We start from the raw sequence: 20,331 nt of genomic DNA on the forward strand, positions 1-20,331 counted from the left end.
ATAAATTAATGCATAAAAATGAATTTTAATGTTGGTATGCATTTTGTTTTTTTGTTGTTCTTTTTTTTATTATTGGTTGTTCAAAATATTACATAGTTCTTGATATATCATATTTCACACTTTGATTCAAGTGGGTTATGAACTCCCATTTTTACCCCCTATACAGATTGCAGAGTCACATCAGTTACACTTCCATTGATTTACATATTGACATACTCATGTCTGTTGTATTCAGCTGCCTTTCCTATCCTCTACTATCCCCCCTCCCCTCCCCTCCCCTCCCCTCTTCTCTCTCTACCCCCTCTACTGTAATTACTGTATTATTTTTCCCTTTCCCCTCACTTCCTCTTGTATGTAATTTTGTATAACCCTAAGGGTCTCCTTCCATTTCCAAGCAATTTCCCTTCTCTCTCCCTGTCCCTCCCACCTCTCATCCCTGTTTAATATTATTCATCTTCTCATGCTCTTCTTCCCTACTCTGTTCTTAGTTACTCTCCTTATATCAAAGAAGACATTTGGCATTTGTTTTTTAGGGATTGGCTAGATTCACTTAGCATAATCTGCTCTAATGCCATCCATTTCCCTCCAAATTCTATAATTTTGTCATTTCTTAATGCAGAGTAATACTCCATTGTGTATAAATGCCACATTTTTTTTATCCATTCGTCTATTTAAGGGCATCTAGGTTGCTTCCACAATCTTGCTATTGTGAATTGTACTGCTATGAACATCGATGTAGCAGTGTCCCTGTAGCATGCTGTTTTTAGGTCTTTAGGGAATAGACCCAGAAGGGGAATAGCTGGATCAAATGGTGGTTCCATTCCCAGCTTTCCAAGAAATCTCCATACTGCTTTCCAAATTGGTTGCACCAATTTGCAGTCCCACCAACAATGTACAATGAACCCTTTTCTCCACATCCTCGCCAGCACTTGTTGTTGTCTGACTTTATAATGGCTGCCAATCTTACTGGAGTGAGATGATATCTTAGGGTGGTTTTGATTTGTATTTCTCTGACTGCTAGCGATGGTGAGCATTTTTTCATGTACTTATTGATTGATTGTATGTCCTCCTCTGAGAAGTGTCTGTTCAGGTCCTTGGCCCATTTGTTGATTGGGTTATTTGTTATCTTATTGTCTAATTTTTTGAGTTCTTTATATACTCTGGATATTAGGGCTCTATCTGAAGTGTGAAGAGTAAAGATATGTTCCCATGATGTAGGCTCCCTATTTACCTCTCTTATTGCTTCTTTTGCTGAGAAAAAAACTTTTTAGGTTGAGCAAGTCCCATTTGTTGATTCTAGATATTAATTCTTGTGCTATGGGTGTCCTATTGAGGAATTTGGAGCCCGACCCCACAGTGTGTAGGTCGTAGCCAACTTTTTCTTCTATCAGATGCCTTGTCTCTGATTTGATATCAAGCTCCTTGATCCATTTTGAGTTAACTTTTGTGCATGGCGAGAGAAAGGGATTCAGTTTCATTTTGTTGCATATGGATTTCCAGTTTTCCCAGCACCATTTGTTGAAGATGCTCTCCTTCCTTCATAGCATACTTTTAGCCCCTTTATCAAATATAAGAAAGTTGTAGTTTTGTGGGTTGGTTTCTGTGTCCTCTATTCTATACCATTGGTCCACCCGCCTGTTTTGGTACCAATACCATGCTGTTTGTGTTACTATTGCTCTGTAGTATAGTTTGAAGTCTGGTATCGCTATACCACCTGATTCACACTTCCTGCTTAGCATTGTTTTTGCTATTCTGGGTCTTTTATTTTTCCATATGAATTTCATGATTGCTTTCTCTATTTCTACAAGAAATGCCATTGGGATTTTGATTGGCATTGCATTAAACCCATAGAGAACTTTTGGTAATATTGCCATTTTGAAGATGTTAGTTCTGCCTATCCATGAACAGGGTATATTTTTCCATCTTCTAAGATCTTCTTCAATTTCTCTCTTTAGGGTTCTGTAGTTTTCATTGTATAAGTCTTTTACCTCTTTTGTTAGGTTGATTCCCAAGTATTTTATTGTTTTTGAGCATATTGTGAATGGAGTGGTTGTCCTCATTTCCATTTCAGAGGATTTGTCGCTGATATACAGGAATGCCTTTGATTTATGCGTGTTGATTTTATATCCTGCCACTTTGCTGAATTCATTTATTAGCTCTAATAGTTTCTTTGTAGACCCTTTTGTGTCTGCTAGGTATAGAATCATGTCATCTGCAAATAGTGATAATTTAAGCTCTTCTTTTCCTATTTTTATGCCTTTAATTTCTTTCGCCTGTCTAATTGCTCTGGCCAGTGTTTCGAGAACTATGTTGAACAGAAGTGGTGAGAGAGGGCATCCCTGTCTTGTTCCAGATTTTAGAGGGAATGCCTTCAATTTTTCTCCATTCAGAATGATGCTTAGCCTGGGGCTTAGCGTAGATTGCTTTTACAATGTTGAGGTATGTTCCTGTTATCCCTATTTTTTCGAGAGTTTTGATCAAAAAGCGAGGCTGTACTTTGTCGAGTGCTTTTTCTGCATCTATCGAGATGATCATATGGTTCTTATTTTTAAGTCTATTGATGTGGTGGATAACATTTATTGATTTCCGTATATTGAACCAGCCTTGCATCCCAGGGATGAATCCTACTTGATCATGGTGTACAATTTTTTTGATATGATTTTGTATCCGATTCGCCAGAATTTTAATGCGGATTTTTGCGTCTAGGTTCATTAGAGATATAGGTCTGTAGTTTTCTTTCTTTGAAGTATCTTTGTCTGGTTTAGGAATCAGTGTGATGTTGGCCTCGTAGAATGACTTTGGAAGTTCTCCTGCTTTTTCTATTTCCTGAAATAGCTTGAAAAGTATTGGTATTAGTTCCGCTTTAAAGGTTTTGTAAAGCTCTGCTGTATACCCATCTGGTCCTGGGCTTTTCTTAGTTGGTAATCTTTTGATGGTTTCTTCTATTTCCTCAATTGATATTGGTCTGTTTAAGTTGTCTATATCCTCCCGTCTCAATCTGGGCAGATCATATGACTTAAGAAATTTATCGATGCCTTCACTATCTTCTATTTTATTGGAGTATAAGTATTCAAAATAATTTCTGATTATCTTCTGTATTTCTAAAGTGTCTGTTGTGATATTGCCTTTTTCATCCTGTATGCTAGTAATTTGAGTTCTCTCTCCTCTTCATTAGCATGGCTAAGGGTCTGTCAATCTTATTTATTTTTTCAAAGAACCAACTTTTAGTTTTATCAATTTTTTCAATTGTTTCTTTTGTTTTGATTTCATTAATTTCAGCTCTGATTTTAATTATTTCTTGCCTTCTACTTCTTTTGCTGTTATTTTGCTCTTCTTTTTCTAGGATTTTGAGATGAAGTATGAGATCATTTATTTGTTGGTTTTTTTCTTTTTTTAAGGAATGAACTCCAAGCAATGAATTTTCCTCTTAGAACTGCTTTCAATGTGTCCCATAGATTCCGATATGTTGTGTCTGTGTTTTCATTTATCTCTAAGAATTTTTTAATTTCCTCCTTAATGTCTTCTATAACCCATTGATCATTCAGTTACCTATTGTTCATTCTCCAAGTGATGCATGATTTTTCCTTCCTTCTTTTATCGTTGATTTTCAGTTTCATTCCATTATGGTCAGATAAGATGCATGGTATTATCTCTACTCCTTTATATTGTCTAAGAGTTGCCCTGTGACATAATATATGATCTATTTTTGAGAAGGATCCATGTGCTGCTGAGAAAAAAGTGTAACTGCTTGATGTTGGGTGGTATATTCTATATATGTCAATTAAGTCTAGGTTGTTAATTGTGTTATTGAGTTCTATAGTTTTCTTATTCAACTTTTGTTTGGAAGATCTGTCCAGTGGTGAGAGAGGTGTGTTGAAGTCTCCCATGATTATTGTATGGTGGTCTATTAGACTCTTGAACTTGAGAAGAGTTTGTTTGATGAACATAGCTGCACCATTGTTTGGGGCATATATATTTATGATTGTTATGTCTTGTTGGTGTATGGTTCCCTTGAGCAGTATGTAGTGTAACTCTTTATCCCTTTTGATTAACTTTGGCTTGAAATCTATTTTATTTGATATGAGTATGGACACTCCTGCTTGTTTCCGAAGTCCATATGAGTGATATGATTTTTCCCAACCTTTCACCTTCAGTCTATGTATGTCTTTTCCTATCAAATGCGTCTCCTGTAGGCAGCATATTGTTGGGTCATGTTTTGTGATCCATTCTACTAGCCTGTGTCTCTTAATTGGTGAGTTTAAGCCATTAACATTTAGGGTTATTATTGAGATATGGGTTATCCTTCCAGCCATATTTGTTTATTTATGTTACTGAATATGGTTTGTTTTCCTCTTTGATTATTTTCCCCCCTTTACTGTCCTACCTCCCACTGTTGGTTTTCATTGTTATTTTCCATTTCTTCTTCCTGTAATGTTTTGCTGAGGATTTTTTGGAGAGATGGTTTTCTAGCTGCAAATTCTTTTAACTTTTGTTTATCGTGGAAGGTTTTAATTTCATCTTCCATCTTGAAGCTCAATTTTGCTGGATACACAATTCTTAGTTGGAACCCATTTTCTTTCAGTGTTTGAAATATGTTATTCCAGGATCTTCTAGCTTTCAAAGTCTGTGTTGAGAGATCAGCTGTTATCCTGATTGGTTTACCCCTAAATGTAATCTGTTTCCTTTGTCTTGTAGCTTTTAAAATTCTCTCCTTATTCTGTATGTTGGGCATCTTCATTATAATGTGTCTAGGTGTGGATCTCTTATGATTATGCATATTCGGCATCCTGTAGGCTTCTAGGATTTGGGATTCTGTCTCATTCTTCAATTTGGGAAGTTTTCTTTCTTTTTTTTTTTTTTAAAGAGAGAGTGAGAGAGGAGAGAGAGTGAGAGAGAGAGAGAGAGAGAGAGAATTTTTAATATTTATTTTTTAGTTCTCGGCGGACACAACATCTTTGTTGGTATGTGGTGCTGAGGATCGAACCCGGGCCACACGCATGCCAGGCAAGCGCGCTACCGCTTGAGCCACATCCCCAGCCCCGGGAAGTTTTCTCATATTATTTCATTGAATAGATTGTTTATTCCTTTGGTATGGACCTCCATGCCTTCCTGTATCCCAATGACTCTTAAGTTTGGTCTCTTTATGTTATCCCATATCTCTTGGATGTTCTGCTCATGGTTTCTTAACTGTCTTGCTGAGCTGTCTATGTTCTTTTCAAGTTGAAATACTTTGTCTTCATTGTCTGACGTTCTATCTTCTAAGTGTTCTACTCTGCTGGTAGTATTCTCAATTGAGTTTTTAAGTTGGTTTATTGCTTCCTGCCTTTCTAGGATTTCTGTTTGTTTGTTTTTTATAACCTCTATCTCCCTGTATAGTTGATCTTTTGCTTCCTGGATTTGTTTATGTATTTCATTGTTGAAGAGATCTTTCATTGTCTGATTTTGCTGTCTAATGTCTTCCTTGAGACTCCAGATCATCTGAAGCATGTATCTCCTGAATTCTTTATCTGACATTCCATCTGCTGCAGATATTACCTCTTCTTACGGTGAGTTGACCTGCATTGCTTGTGGTCCTTTCTTTCCTTGTCTCTTCATACTGTTCGTGTTTCTTTCTGCTTACTGAGACTGTTGTTGAATTTTCCCCCTATATATTTGTATTACTCTTGTATAGTTGCAAAGTCTCCTGCGTAGGCACGGGCAGGGTCTCTGCTCCTCCTCCAATTGGGGCACTGTGCCTACCACATCGGCAGGCCGCTGGGCCTGTTCTGCTGGTTGGTAGCAGGTGCGCCTACCTTGCAGGCATGTGGGGGCGGCTCTGCCACTCCCAGGTTGCTGTGCCTGACCTGCTGGTGTTTTGCAGGTCCGGCTACCTTGCAGGCGCAGGGGGAGGGCGCACACCTATTTGTATTTAGACAGTTAAGCGAAATGGAGGACGTAATGCTTGGGGATGAAAGTTGGGGGGAAGGGGAAGGTAGGTGCTCTTGAAAAGAAAGAAGGAGAGGGAGATAGATAGCATAGAGGAGAATGGAAAGAGTAGTAAAACTTGGAAGGGGAGAGAGAGAGGGAGAAGGGAGAGAAAAAATTAAAATGAAATAGGAAATAAAATTAGGTCTTAGAGATCCATTTTCTTCTCTTCCCGTACGCAAAGCTGTGCCCTCCGGGCTGAGTTTTGCCCTCAATGTGTCAACAGCAATCCCTGTAAGGCGGTTCCTGGGAGTCTCTCAATCCTGTTGGTCCAGAGCCGTTTCACTTCTACGGCCCCTCCTCCCCTTCCTCCTGCCAGCCAGCCAGGTCCTGCTCACCGGAGGCAGTTCACCAAGGATTTGGTTACACTTTCAGCCCCACCTAGTGCTCTATTTCCCTAACTACTGAGCACTCTCGCTGTCATTCATCTAAGCCCCAGTGCTGTGGAGCTGTAGTCTGGGAGTCAATTGTTTAATTTTTCTGGACCCCTTTGGTGGGCACACCTTTGGAGTCTGGCAGCTAAGACCATTGGTGTCGCTGCTGGTGGTAATAGGAGTTGGGGGTCGAGGATCCCCTCTACTTCCCTCAGCCCCTACAGTCACAACCACACTGCTGGTGGTAGGAGGAGTTGGGGGTCTGGAGTGTCCTCTGTTTCCCTCCACCCCTACCGTCACTCCCTCTCAGTTCGTGGTTGGGGGATTTGGGGGTGGGGAGTCTTCTCTGCTTCCCTCTGCCCCTACAGTCACGCCCTCGTCACTGGCAGTAGGGGGAGTTGGGGGTCTAGAGTCCTTTGGCCCTTACGTCACGCCCACGGAGAGATCTTGAAGTTTCCCGGTTGTTTGTATCTGGTGTGGGTGGGAGTCACACACCTGCTAAGGTAGATTCCGCTGGGAAGGAATCTCTTTGGCCGAACTTTGGTGACTTCCCCTCTCTGCTATGGCGGGCCCCTGGCTCCTTGTCGGAGTGTCCGAAGGGAGGGGTGGAACTGGCTTGTCTCTGGTCTGACACAATCTCTGGTTTTAGTTCCCAGTTCGCTATTTTGTAAAGGGTTGGTTACATTCCCTTCACGCTGTCTCGGGGGGGGAGCCGTTTGCCGGGTGGGCGGGGCTGTTAGTAGAGCCGGGAGGGCACGGGCTGTCTGCTGGGCCAGGCGGGGACACTTCTCGCTGTGCCGGGCCGCCGCCGCGTGGCTAAGATCCGGGCGGGTGGAGTGGCCGTTCGCTGAGCGAGAACGGGGCCTTCCGGGACAGCGAGATGGCAGGTGCCGTCTGCGGGTTCGGGCGGACCGCGCCACTTGGGGCCTCTGGCCACTTTCTGAAGCGGCTGGTGGCTGCAGGACTGGACCTCCACGCCCACGTGACCGGCCAAGATCCACTTGTCTGAGACAAACTGACACTTCCAATAAACCTACCAATTCCCGGCAGGTCCCCTCTTCACGGAATTTTGCTAGAAGTTCCTCAGTATGTAGACTGCCGCTGTTCCAATGGGCCTTTCTGATCCCGTTAATGTGGAGACATTGGAATCGCTGCTTCCTCGCCGGCGGCCATGTTGGATCCCTCTGGTATGCATTTTGATTTAAAAAAGAAAATGTTAGCATGGAAGAAGAGAATGAGCTGGAACCAGCTTCTACAAACATGCAGGAAATGTATGCAAAGGATGAATTTCATGATTGCTTTTTCTATTTTTATGAGGAATGTCATTGGGGATTTTGATTGGGATTGCATTGAATTGGTGTAGTGCTTTTGGTACTATGGTCATTTTGACAATATTAATTCTTCCTATCCTAGAACAAATATCCTAGATATTTCCATCTTCTAAGGTCTTCTCTAATTTCTTCCTCTAGCATGCTGTAGTTTTCATTGTAGAGGTCTTTCACTTCTTTTGTTGAATTTATTTCCAAGTATTTTTTTGAGGCTATTGTAAATGGGAAGATTTTCCTAGTTTCTACTTCAGCAGATGTGTCACTGATGTACAGAGATGCCTTTAATTTATGAGTGTTTATTTTATATCCAGCTACTTGGCTAAATTCATTTATTAGTTCTAGGAGATTTCAGCTAGAATGTTTTGGGTCTTCTAGGTATAGATTCATATTGTCTGCAAATAGTAATAATGTGAGTTCTTCTCCTATCTGTATCCCTTTATTTTCTTTTATCTATCTGACTGCTCTGGATAAAGTTTCAAAAACTTTATGTTGAATAGAAGTGGTGAAAAAAAAGGCATCTCTGTCTTGTTCCATTTTTTAAAAGGAATGCTTTTAATTTTTCTCCATTTAGAATAATGTCAACCTGAGGCTTAGCATAGATAGCCTTTAAAATGTTGAGGTATGTTCCTGTTATCCCTAGTTTTTCTAGCATTTTGAATATGAAGACATGATGTACTTTATCAAATGTTTTATTAGCATCTATTGAGATGATTATATGATTTTTTATCTTTGAATCTATAGATGTGTTTAATTACATTTATTGATTTCTGTATATTGAACCAACCTTGCATCCCTAGGATGAAATCTACTTGATCATGTTCTATTAGGCTTGTTCTCTGGTTTGATTCCTAGGTCCTTGATCCACTTTGATTTTTGTGCCTGGTGAGAGATAGAGGTTTAATTTCATTTTTTTACAGGTGGATTTCCAGTTTTCCCAGAACCACTTGTTGAAGAGGCTACCTTTTCTCCAATGTACATTTTTGGGTTTTTTGTCTAATATAAAATAACTGTAGTTATGTGGATTAGACTCTTTGTCCTCTATTCTATACCATTGGTCTACCAGTCTATTTTGGTGCCAATACCATGCTTTGTTGTTGTTGTTGTTGTTGTTGTTGTTACTATTGCTCTGTAGTGTAGTTTAAGGTCTGGTATAGTAATGCTACCTGCTTTAATCTTCTTGTTAAGGATTGCTTTGGCTGTTCCCAAATCTCCACCATGTTGAATTTGGTCCCAAGTTTCTTAATAAGACTATTCTAGTACAAGAATTAAAACCAAGAATTAATAAACTAAACTAAAAAGCTTCTTCTCAACAAAAAAGCTAAAAAGCTTCTTCTCAACAAAAGAAACAATCAGTGAGGTGAATAGAGAGCCTACAGAATGGAAGCAAATCTTTACCACAAGTACATCAGATAGAGCACTAATATCTAGGATAGATAAAGCACTCAAGAACCTTAACACCAAAAATACAAATAACCCAATGAATAAATGGGCCAAGGAACTGAACAGACACTTCTCAGAAGAGGATATACACTCAATTGACAAACATATATAAAAAAAAAAAGGTTCAACATCTCTAGAAATTAGAGAAATGCAAATCAAAACTACTCTAAGATTTCATCTCACTTCAGTCCAAAGGCAGCTATCAAGACTACAAAAAACATTAAGTGTTGACCAGGATGTGGGGGAAAAGACACACCCATACATTGCTGGTGGGACTGAAAATTGGTGCAGCCAATATGGAAAGCAGTATGGAGATTTCTTGGAAAACTTGGAATGGAACCACCATTTGACCCAGCTATCCCACTGCTTGGTTTATACCCAAAGGACTTAAAAACAGCATACTACAGGGACACAGCCATATCAATGTTCATAGCAGCACAATTCACAATAGCTAAATTGTGAAACCAACACAGATGCCCTTCAATAGATAAATGGATAGGGAAACTTTGGTATATATATGCAATGGAACATTACTCAGCATTAAAAGAGAATAAAATCTTTGCATTTGCAGGTAAATAGATTGAGTTGGACAATATAATGCTAAGTGAAGCAAGCCAATCCCCCAAAAAAAACAAAGGCCAAATGTTTTCTTTGATATGAGGATGCCCACTCATAACGGTGATGGGGGTGAAAGCATGGGAGAAATGGAGAAACTTTAGATAGGGCAAAAGGAAAGGGAGGGGGAAAGGGGGTAGAAATGATGGTGGAATGAGTTAGACATCATTACCTTAAGTATATGTATGAAAACACAAATGGTGTGAAAATACTTTGTTTTCAATCATTGACTTGAAAAATTGTGCTCTATATGTGTAATATAAAATGAATTGCATTCTGCCATCATTTATAACAAATTAGAATAAATGAATAACTTAAAAAAGAAGAATAGTATGGAAAGGAGAGATTGTTGATAGAATTGAGTAAGTTGGCCAGATTTGTGCCTTGGGTTGAATTTTATAAAAATGTATTTAGGCAATGTATTTGGCATCTTGATGCCAAACAAAAATATTAGAGCACTGTTTATGTGTGAGATAAGAAATCATAAAGGACATAGAAAATGGTTGCGACAAACACAAGATAACCATTAGGTCAAGAGCAATATTTTACTTATTGAAGTGAAATGGGAACAAATTGTTTTATCAGCTCTTTGTGTAAGATTTCATCTATTGAAAGCTACTTTCTAATCACTGAGTTTCTTTAAAATCAGACATAGATATAAAGAGATAAGTAAGTTGATAGATGGAAAAATGGATAGCAGATTGCTAGATTGGTCTCTAGATAAATAACTGTACACTGTAACCAGAAGTCATATATAATTGTTTTCCTACAATTATTTTTTCTAAATATATACTTTCAACAAGTTGTTACTAAATACAAATGTTAATTGATTATAAATGAATAAGCCATTATTAGCATTTGTTTTCACTGGTACAGTGTTAATTGGTATTCAATGCAATGATGATGTCAAATTTAATAGCTTTATTAATTAAGATCAAAACACTCTTGATAATTTAAGATGCTCTTTTCTTTCTCTGATTTATGAAATGGATTGACAAGTTATATCTCTAAAAAAGTCATTTTGGTTAAAATACATTTTTTTAATTTGCATAAAGGATATTTGCCCAATGATCTCCTCTTTAAAGCACTACAGATAATTTGACATAAACACGTACTTGACAAAAAATGTTTATGTTGAGGTTCTAAGTTTATCAGTATTAAGTGTCCCTCACACAACTGTAGTTATACACAAAGGATAAGGGTTTTAAAGAATGTATCATGCCTTCTGTAGTAGATTACAGTTGTGCATAATTGTTTACATAAATATGAATCTTGTAATATGACATTTGGAAAAGAGAACTAATATCTTGAAATTGTAAAATTAAAATAGAAATAGTTAAAATCTAGTCAAATATACAAAATTTGAAGCAATACGCAATGTTTACATTGAAATTAATTTAAACCATCTTTTAAAAAAATACTCTCATACTTCTAATTGGTTAATTCATTCAAGAAGTGTTTTCTATTTTAAGTAACCTGCTGGAGAAACATAGATTTCTGAAGTATAGTTTCTTTATAAATAATCCAAGTCATCATACCTTGTTCCCATAAATTTCTTTTTATATTTTTTTAAACTGTTGGCTGATAAAACTAGCTTGTCTATCTATCACTTCTTCAGATGAGAGCATTCTTTTTTCCTGAAAAATATAAGCAAGATTGTGAGCTAAGTCATATTATAAAGAACTACTCCAGTAAAAACTTGGGGAGAATGACTAGTTGGCCTCAGTCCAAAGGGAACATCCCTTCATTTTAATAGCCAATTGGGAAGGTACAAGTGTACGCATATGCACAAGTAGATGGAGTTGCACTATGACTTCCAAATTCACCATGGAAACACATATAAAGATTAATGGCCAATGCAAACCATGCAGGCTGAGGAAACCAACACATTAAAGTGTAAAGAAATAAACTTTGTTTCTTAACTGTGAAAAAATAAAGCATCAGTAATGAATTCTCCATTTATTTTTATGTTTTCTTGCTCTTTCATCTTTTTTTCTCCTAAATTTTTCTCCAAACATGGAATACCATATTGTCATCTTTTCACAAATACTTCAGTACTAGTTCCAAAACATCATGTCCACAACTTAATTTATTTATTTTTATATTAATACTGGGAATTGAACCCAGGGGTCCATAACCACTGAGCAATATCCTCAGCTCATTTTTATTTTATTTGTCTAAGACACTAAGTTGCTGAGGGCCTAAGTTACTAAGGCTGATTTTTAACTTGCCATCCTCCTGCCTTAGCCTTCCGAGCCATTGGCCCGGCCCAAAATCTTTTATTTTAAACCCCCTATATATGTGTGGTTCATATTATAACACATCAAATTTTTGTAGCTTAATGTTATCAATCTCCAATTTATTCCCTTAATTAAGTCCAGATTTTAGGATACACTACATAGTCAACTTTCTCTTTGAAGCTTCAGGTAACTGATTAATCCAATGATACAATCTAACATATCCTTAATTTTGTCAGTACTATGGCCCTTACTGCCTCTTCAGCTACAAAAGTGTTGGAACTTTATTCAAATAATATAGATATCAAGTGTAAAATTTGCCTCTTTGAACACAGTCTTCCCTCTTTTACTCTATCACATTCAAAATAATTTATTTTTATACTCAAAATACAAGATTCTTCTTGGTTTGTGTCTTTCTCTATGTATAGACCTTATTGTATACATCATTACATATAAATACATAATAACAAATTTATTAATATTAATAACAAATAGAAATTATTGAATTTTAACTGTAATATGATCTTGAACTGCTGTAATTTAATATCCCTTTTCTCTACCATTGGACAGGCCATATGATTTGCTTTGGCCATGAGATGTAAAGCTATGAAGGAAGTCATGAATTAGCAAAAGCTAATTGGAGCATTGTGAATTTCTGCTTGGCTCTAGATATTCTACTTTTTGAGAATGTGTCTTAGATAGTGGTCATTTCTTTAGTTTGGATTCTGTATTGGAAAATCATGTAGAAGAGAACCAAAACAAACCCTTCCCTGGACTCAAGCACAGCTAAAACTGCCAAGACAAGCACATCCCAGTGTTATAGAGTCCTATCCAACCTGCAGGTCCACAGTAAATGTTGTTGATTGCAACCCAGAGAGAGTTAGCATTGTTTGTTAACACAGCAAACTATATTGTAATAACCAGGCTCTGTTTTTCTACATTTCACACATGAGGAAAATTAACAGAGTAGTTACAAAATTTAGCAATGGTATAAAGCAAATAAATGCTAAGACAAAATCCAGAATCTGTATTTTAGGCCTCTATTCTTTATTGTTTTTTAATGTAACCATCGTCATAAAGGAAATAGAAAATTCCTGACACACTCATCCATATTCTTTGATATCAATGTGTGTGATCCATAAACAGGCTCATGTATATTTTGAGAGAAAATTATCAATTTATTTAGCTGGGTTGTTGCTTTAAATTCATAGTTATAATTTATTTTGAGCTTCTGATTTTCTCAGATAATATTTCTCTGTGTTACCCAACTTATCCTATCAACTCACACAGATGTTTTACCTAAATTTTAAAATATAACTCAATTTTTTTACAATATTCAATGTCTCAATATACACTTGCAATATTTTATTTCATTTAATGTTTATTCACCACTGTTTTGTTACTAAAATTCTCTTCTATTTGGTTTTCTGAAAGTATTGTAGATTATTCCTCAGTATACTGAGCATTCAGATCTTCATGTATTTTTCTTTTCATATACTGTTATTTTTGGTGGAGGGTAAACTGCACTAACATAAAAATCAAAATACTTTGGTTCAAAAAGCTTGAATCTTACTTCTTCCTCATGGGTTGATCCAGAAGTTGGAAGTTTTCCAGAGCACATAGATTATCGAACAAAGAAGCTTCATTTTCTCTTCTCATTTTAGCATATCCCTGGGTGCTTTTTGCCTGGATCAATCACCATTGTTTCCACATTCTTGTCAGTAAAAAAGAGAGAGAGAGAAGAGTAGGCAAATGATCAGAGAGCAAATCAATCAAATATAAAGTAAAACAAATATATATTAAACAATATAAAAATAAATAGATCTGTATTTTAATAAAACTGACAAATCTTTAAAAGGATTAAGCTAGAATAAAAGAAAAAAAGACAAATAAAACAGAAAGAAAGTAGAGATATGGTTGCTCAAAAATTAAAAGCATCAAAAGGGATCATCATCCCACTACACCAAAACTGGATACATTTGGAAGAAATGGATAAATTTCTAGGTACATACAACCTTTCAAGACTGAATCATGCAGTAATTTTAAAAACTCTCAACAGAAAAAAAGGTGTGTAATAAGACTGAATCACTAGTAAAAAGTCTTCCATTAAAGAAATGCCCAGATCTTGAAAGATGCAGTGTTAAATTCCACCAAATATTTGAGGTACAAATATTTCATAAACTCTTTCAAAAATTACAACATGAAATAATACTTTCAAACTCTGTGAGGCCATCATAACCCTGATAATGAAGGCAGACAAGGATATTATAAAAAAAGAAAACTGCAAGCCAATATTACTGATGAACATAGATATAAAAATCCTGATCAACATACTACCAAACCAAATTAAAAAACACAATTAAGGATTAGTCACCATAGTTAAGTGGGAATTATTCCTGGTATGCAAGGTTGGTCCAATATCTATAAATCAATATTTTTGGTGCATTGCTTTAATAAATGATGTATAAAAACCATATGATCATCTCATAGATGTCATAAAAATGTCTGACAAAGTTTAGCATTTTTTTATTTTAAGATATCGAAAAAATTAGGTATAGAAGGAATTCATTTTAACACAATACATGCCATAAATGATAACCCCATAGATAACATTATATCCAATGATGAATAACTAAAGGTTTGACCTTTAACATTCAAAAGAAGTCAATAATGTCTTCTCTTACCACTTCTATTCCATAGGATATTGAAAATCTTTTCCAGAGTAATTAGGGCAAGAGAAATAAAGCTTCTAAATTGGCACTAACAGAGAAATACAAAAAAGGTGGATACAAAATCAATACATGAAAATCAGTAGTCTTTCTGAATGCTAAGAATAAACTTTCCAAAAAAGTAAAAAAAGTAATAACTCTACTAATGATACCTTTATACAAAACCCAACTTATAAATAAATATAACCAAAGAGGTAGAAAATTATATTGATGAAGGAAAATGAAGATGACCCCCAAAAGTAGAAATAAGTCTTGTGTTCATAGACTAAAAACAATATTGCTAAAATGTTCATATTATCCAAAGTGAAATGCAGATTTAGTATAATCCTTATGCAAATCCCAATGTCTTTTCTTATAGAAATAAAAAGTCTGGAATTTCCTGTGACTCACCCCCAAACACACATACACAAATTAAATAGAAAAAAAATTAAGCAAAAGAAGAATACTGGCAACATCATATTTTCTGATTCCAACCTATTTTCAAAAGTGCATAATAAAAAATAATTAAAATTGAATGGTATTGGCATAAAAATATTTATTCACAAATGAACATGATTGATAGCTCAGAAATGAACCCATGTAGTATAGACAATTTATTTTCAACAAAGATGCAAAAATACACAATGTGAAAAGAAGAGTTTATTTAATAAATTGTATTCTAAAACCTAGATATGCATATGTGGAAGAATGTACCTGGAAACTTATATCATACCATCTACAAAAATTGACTCAAAATAGAATAAAATCTTAAACACGTGAACTTAAACTGTAAAACAACAAGAAGAAAACAGAGAAAAAAACTAAATCACATTGATCTGCATTAGGTAGCTAGTTACACATGCACAGGTGGGTAGGAGAAGGACAATAAAGGCAGAGACATATCCATCAAAAGCACCCATAATTCTGTACTGGGGATAACAAAACCTAATCAAAGCAGCTAAGTAGTAAGAAACCAAGAACTGGTATGTCAAACCTTCCCCAGGCATAGTTAATTGTAACCCCTTAAGTTAACTATTATTTCAAGACTGTTGTAACTCTCTCTAGTGACCAGGTCATCACAACTCCACCCCCACAAGTAGATTATCACTGAAACTATGTCACAGCCACCCTTTGAGACCAGGTCATCATGACCCTCACAAAGAGATTTTTCTGGGTGATAATCCATGAAAGTCAGTTTGAGCAGCAAAGACAAGAATAAAGGGACTCAAAAACATTAAAAACCAGATTGTAAGAGACTGAGATAGTCCACTCTGTGCCTATACTGTGTGCTTTCCTCTTTTCCTCTAATAAACTCCTAACTGTTATTCTGTGTGACTTACTTGAAATCTTTCTTATGGGCTCCCAAGAACTAATAGTTGTGGAATATAGGTTGGAATCAGGAAATATAATGCTGCCAGCATTCTTCTTTTGCTTATTTTTTTTTTCTATTTAATTTGTGTATGTGTGTTTGGGCTGGGTTACAGAAAATTCCAGACTTTTTATTTCTATAAGAAAATACATTGGGATTTGCATAATGATTGTACTAAATCTGCATTGCTTTTTCTCCGAAGATCTTCTCTACAATAGTCTGGGATTGCTGACCAGTTACTTTTCTGAAAGTTTATTCTATATCTTAGGACACTTGGTAACAGAAAAAGATTCTGAGGCAACTGAAATTTCCTGGCCAGAGTCACTATCCAGTGGAATCAAAAGCTTTCTTGATTAAAATCTGGACACACAAGGCCTTTAGGGATAAAGGCTAAGGTTTTGGACCCCAGTGGGAGCCCAGGCCAAGGTTAGGCCCAGGACCAACCCCGCCCCCATCAACCTGCTGACACATGCCAGAGCCCAGGCCCAGGACTAGCCTGGAGATCCACAGATGAGGCCCAGGATCTCACTTGCCAACCCACCTGGGAGCCCAGACAGGCCTAGTTGCAGTAGCATTTTTCTTGGGAAACCAGTTGGTCAGTTGGTGACTGAAAGGCCAACATCAAGGTGTAGTACAGGTAACCTGCATGGACACTACAAGATTATAGGGTAGAATCTATAATACCTCAGGTCTGCACTGCAAAAGAGGAAGACATATAGACAACATAAAAAATTAATAATTGTCGGGGTTTTTAGCCCCCCTGTTTCCTCCTGACCTGTGGGAGAGATGGGGAAAGCACGCCCCAACCAGGTCAAGCCAAGAAAGGTAAAGGTCAACTGGCCGCCTACACCCAGCCCTCTCTCTCCAGAGGACAATCAGATGCGCCAGGGAGAACAGTCAAAGCAGGATCTCCTTTAATGAGAAAACATGCACAGCTAATATAATGTACAGGAGCCAATCAGGATAAAAGTCAGCAGGGTGGGGAGAATTTACATCTACACCCATCCTACAGGCAGTAATGGGAGACATGAGCTGTCCTTGATGGCAGAAGGGTTCTGAGCCTATCCTAGAGGTGGTCCCATTCTTCATCACAACCCATGGCAATGGCTAATTCTGGCTAATTGCTAGGTGCTCTCTTAGCCAGATGTGGCCCCAGGACTGGGAAGCAGGTAACAGCCAGCAAGTTAAGTTCCCTCTTTTCTGATGCAACATGCCCCACATTACATCATGCCCTACAAATAATAATTTTTAAAAAACCAATGAAATAAAGTGCCCCAAACAAACCAAGATACTACAAGAATAGAATCCGTAGACAGTGCAATTGATGAAATATCAGAGGAGTTTAAATTTACATAATTAAAATGACCTGTGAATTAAAGAACGATATAAGAGAGAAAATACAAGCAAAAAGTGATCGCTTCAAGAAAGAAATAAGAAAGCAAATACAGGCAAACATTGATAACATCAACAAAGAGATAAAGGGACAAATACAGTAGCAAAAGATTACTTCAAGAAACAGAAAATTGGAAAAGAAATCATAAATCCTTGAAATAAAGAAAAAAAAATAAACCAAATTAAAAACTCAATAGAAATCATCACCAACAGACCAAATCAGAATGTCAGATAAGGAAGACAAAGAATGTAACCTAGAAAATAAAGTTCACCATACAATTAAGGTGGTAAGAAACCATGAACAGAACATCCAAGAATTATGGGATAGCATCAAAAAGACCAAATCTAAGAGTTATTGGGATAGAGGAAGGCACACAGATTCAAACCAAAGGAATGCCCAATCTCTTCAATGAGATAATTTCAGAAAATTTCCCAAACATGAAGAATAAATTGGAAAATCAAACATAAGAGGCTTACAGGACACCAAATGTACAAAATTACAATAGGTCTACACAAGGCACATTATAATGACAATGCCTAGTATACAGAATAAGGATAAAAATCTTAAAGGCCACAAAAGCAAGGAATCAGATTACATTTAGGGAAAGATCAATTTGGATCTCAACAGATTTTTAAATGCAGATCCTCAAAGCCAGGAGATGACAGAAAAACATATACCAAGTTCTGAAAGAAAATGGATGTCAACCAAGAATCATATCCAGCAAAATTAAGCTTGAGATCTGATGACAACATAAAAACCTTTCATGATAGTGTACAACCAGTGATATGAATGTGCTCTATATGTGTAACTTGAATTGTACTGCATTCTGATGTCATACATAACAAATTACAATTAAAAATATTTGAAGGAAAAAAAACTTTTATGATAAACAAAAGCTAAAAGAATTTACAGAGAATAAGCCTGCACTACAGACCATTCTAGTAAAATATTCCAGAAGAAGAAAATTTAAAAAAAAATGAAAAACAGCAAATGGAGGAAATACACTAAAGGAAAGGCCAATCAAAGGAGAAACCAAGTCAAGCTAAAAACCAAAAATAAATCAAATTGTTTGGAAATACAAATCATGTTTTAATAGTAACCTGGATGTGAGTGGCCTAAACTTATCAATTAAAAATCATAGACTCAAACATTGGAGTTAAAAATAAATAAATAAAGACTCAATAATATGCTGCCTTCAAGAGATTCATCTCACAGAAAAATACATCCACAGAGTGAAGGTGAAAGGGTGGGAAAAAACATACCGCTCACAAGGACCCTTAAACAAGCAGGAGTTTCCATCCTCCTACGGATAAAGTATACTTCAAATCAAAGCTAGTGAAAAGAGATAAAAAAAGAATATTTCATGCTATTTAAGGAATTCATACATGAACAAGACCTAACAATCATAAATATCTATGCCTCAAACAATGGAGCATCTACATACATCAAACAAACCCTTCTCAACTACAAAAAGCAAAAAGAGGGCTGGGGTTATGGCTCAGTGGTGAAGTATTTGCCTAGCATATGTGAGGCACTGGGTTCAATCCTCAGCACCACATGAAAATAAAGATATTGTGTCTATATACAACTAAAAAATATTTTTAAATAAACAGAATTAAATAGACCTCAACATAATAATACCACACCTCTCTCACCACTGGATAGATCTCCCAAACAAAAACTAAACCAAGAAACTATAGAACTCAATAAAACAATCAATAATTTAGACTTAACAGACATATATTGAATATTCCATCCATCCACAGGTGAATTCAATTTCTTGTAAGCAGAACATGGATCCTTCTCCAAAATAAACCATATGTTATGCCACAAAGTACATCTTAGCAAATATATTAAAAAAAAAAATAGATACTACCCGGCATTCTATCTGATCACAATGGAATGAAATTTGAAAACAATGACAAAAAAAAAAGAGAAGCTACTCCAACACCTGCAGAGTAAATAACATGCTATTGAATGACACATGGATAAGAAAAGACATCAGGGAGGAGATTTTAAAAAAAAATTTAGAGATCAATGAGAACTCCAATACAACTTATCAAAATCTCTGGGACACTATGGAGGCAGTTCTAAGAGGAAAGTTCATTCCATTAAGGAAAGTTCATTGCATTAAGCTCATTCATTAAAATAAAAATAAAAGTCTACAAATAAACAACCTGATATTACATCTCGAAGCCCCAGAAGATGAAGAACAAATCAACACCAAAAGTAGTAGAAGACAGGAAATAATTAAAATCAGGGCAGAAATCAATGAAATAGAAACTAAAGAAACAATTCAAAAAATTGACAAAACAAAAAGCTGGTTTATGAAAATAAATAAATAAATACACTGACAAACCCTTAGATACCCTAATGAAAAGGAGGGAGAGAAAATTCATGCTGAAAAAGGACATATCATGACAGACACAACTGAAATAGAGAAGACTATTAGAATCTATTTTGAAAATGTATACACTAATAAAATAGAAATTGTCAATGACACTGGCAAGTTTCTAGAGTCATCTAATCAACCCAAACTGAGTCAGGAGGACATACATGATTTAAACAGATCAAGTTCAAGCAAAGAAACAGAAGACATCATCAAAAGCCTACCAACCAAGAAAAGCCCAGAACCAGACAGATTCACAGCCAAGTTTTATAAGACCTGTAAAGAATAATTAATGCTAATATTCCTCAAATTATTCCATGAAATAGAAAAGGAGGGAACCCTTCCAAACTCATTCTATGAAGCTAGTATCACTTTGATACCAAATCACATAAGGAAAGAAAATTTAAGACCAATATCCATGATGAAGATTGATGCAAAAATCCCCCACTAAAATTTTGGCAAATCACACACACAAAAAAATAAGAAAACAGTGTATCATGATCAAAAGGGGTTC

This window comes from Spermophilus citellus (assembly GCF_964194105.1).
Source record: "Spermophilus citellus genome assembly, chromosome: 1".
Classification (NCBI taxonomy): domain Eukaryota; kingdom Metazoa; phylum Chordata; class Mammalia; order Rodentia; family Sciuridae; genus Spermophilus; species Spermophilus citellus.